This window comes from Penaeus vannamei, chromosome 34 (assembly GCF_042767895.1).
Source record: "Penaeus vannamei isolate JL-2024 chromosome 34, ASM4276789v1, whole genome shotgun sequence".
Taxonomy (NCBI): domain Eukaryota; kingdom Metazoa; phylum Arthropoda; class Malacostraca; order Decapoda; family Penaeidae; genus Penaeus; species Penaeus vannamei.
Genome location: NC_091582.1, coordinates 21,714,011 through 21,716,510, shown reverse-complemented (window position 1 = coordinate 21,716,510; position 2,500 = coordinate 21,714,011). Strand labels below are relative to the sequence as shown.

Sequence of the window (2,500 nt, the reverse complement as noted above, 5' to 3'; positions counted from 1 at the left end):
GTGTGTTTCTTTTGCTTGTGCCTGTTCGGGAGTATGTGTGTGTGTGATTTTCCTTGTGCCTGTGTGTGTGTGTGTGTGTGTGTGTGTGTGTGTGTGTGTGTGTGTGTGTGTGTGTGTGTGTGTGTGTGTGTGTGTGTGTGTGTGTGTGTGTGCTTTTGCTTGTGCCTGTGCGTGTACGTGCGTGCGTGTCCCTTTGCTTGTACGTATTCATGTTCACGTACTTGCACTTGTATCTGTGCCTGTATGTGCGTGTACCCGTACTTGAGCGTGTACGTATGCATCTTCATGTGAGTGTATGTATGCATGTACGTGTACTTGTACCTGTGGGTGTACGTATGCGTGTGCTTGTGCGTGTACTTCTGGAATGTGCTTTAGCATCGGTCTGCACGCATGAATTCCGCATGAACGACCGACCAAGCCTTCAACACCGAATAGTCTTTCGATATCACTTTCGGTGCGAAATCAGTCTGCGATCGGCAGGTGTCGCGGAGAGGGAAAGGGGAGGGAAATGGGAGGGAGGGAGGGAGGGAGATGGAAGGGAGAGGGGAGGGAGGGAGGGAAGGAAGGACAGAGGGAGATGGAGGGAGGGAGGGAGGGAGATGGAAGGTAGAGGGGAGGGAGGGAGGGAAGGGAGGATAGAGAGTGAGATGGAAGGGAGAGAGGAGGGAGGGAGATGGAAGGTACAGGAGAGGGAGGGAAGGAAGGACAGAGGGAGATGGAAGGGAGAGGGGAGGGAAGGAGGGAAGGAAGGACAGAGGGAGATGGTCGGAGAGGGAGATGGAAGGGAGAGAGGAGGGAGGGAGATGGAAGGTAGAGGAGAGGGAGGGAAGGAAGGAGGGACAGAAGGAGAGGGAAGGGAGGGGAGAACAGAGAGGGAGATGGTCGGAGAGGAAGATGGAATAGAGAGGGGAGAGAGGGAGGGAGCAAAGGACAGAATGGGTGATGGAAGGGAGGGAGGGGTATAGAGGGAGGTGAAAAGAATGGAGGAATGGACGGAGAGGGAGACGGGAGGGGGTGAAGAAAAGGAAACGAGAGGGTGGGAGGGAGAGGAAGATGAAAGAGACGGAGGGGACTTAGAGGGAGATGGAAAGAAGGGGGGGAGGAATGGAGGAAAATGGAGATGAAAGAGAAGGAGAGGGGAAGAGATAACAGAAACATGAGTAAAAGGGATTGTTGTCCGAGTAATAAAACGACTGACTTTTATCACTAATGCTAGCATATAACCATTTGAAATTATCTTTTAGAATATTATTTTTGAATCAATTCACCTTCATATGCACACACGCATACACACATGCATACACTCACACTCACATTCACGCTTTCACATACACACACACATATACATACACACACACACACACACACACACACACACACACACACACACACACACACACGCACGCACGCACACACACACGCACACACACGCACACACACACACACACGCACACACACTCAAGAAAAAAATAATTCTCCATTCCTAAGTTCCATCACCCTCCCTGCTCTCCATCACCCTTTCCTCACTTCGTCTTTCTTCCACACTTAAGGGCAACAGGGCCAAACATCCTTAATATAGAGTAATATAGAGTAACGAGTTTGTCTCCTTCCTGCCTTTCTTCTTTTCTTCCTTTCCTTTCTCCTTTTGTTCCATCTCTCCATCTTTCTATCCATCTCTCATTTTTTTCTCACTTTCTTTAATATTTTCTTTCTCTATCTTCCTTTTCCTCTTCCCTCACCTCCTTCCCCCTCATCTCCCTTGTCTCACTCCCTATTTCTATCCCTCCCTCCCTCCTACCCCCTCTCCCCCCTTCCCCCTTCCCCCTCTCCCTCCTTTCCCCCTTCCCCCTCTCCCTCCTTCCCTCTTCCCCTCTCCTTCTCCCTCTCCCTCTTTCCCTCCCTCCTTCTCAAGACGTTTATATGGTACTCTTAAGTAATAGGTTTGACCTCCGTGTGCCCAGGGAAGTCGTGATGAGGGAGGGAGGACGAAGGGAGGACGAAGGGAGGAAGGAGCAGGGAGGAGAAGGGAGGAGATGGGAGGAGGGAGGAAGAAGGAAGGAGGAAGGAGGGAAGAAGAGAGGAGATGGGGGATGGAGGAAGAAGGAAGGAAGAGGGGTCAGGGAGGAAGAAGGGAGGAGGAGGAGGAGGGAGGGAGAGGGGAGAAGGAGAGAGGAAGAAAAGAGGAGGAGGAGGAGTGAGGGAGAGGGGAGAAGGTGGAAGGAAGAAGGGAAAAGGAAAGGGGAAGAAAGGAAAAGGAAAGAGGAGGAGTAAGAAGGGAAGAAGGAGTAAAGAGGAAGAAGGGTGGGAGGAGATAAGCGGGAAAGAGGAAGAATTAGGGAGGTGGAGATAAACAGAAGAAAGAGTCCAGGAAGAAGGCGACATTAGGGAGAAGGTAAATACAAGAAAGAGGGAGGAGGGAGTAACGAGAGGGTGGGGGGGGGGGAGAGGGCGAATGGAAGGGAAGGAGAGGTCAGAGGTCAACACGTGGCTTGACCCAAGA

General features: G+C 51.4%; 1 protein-coding gene across 2 annotated transcripts in view; it reads right to left on the bottom strand.

Moving 5' to 3' along the window:
- LOC113803317 (uncharacterized) overlaps nt 1-2,500 on the bottom strand; it is a 132,128-nt gene that overhangs the window by 100,117 nt on the left and 29,511 nt on the right. The gene's annotated exons all lie outside the window — the stretch shown is intronic.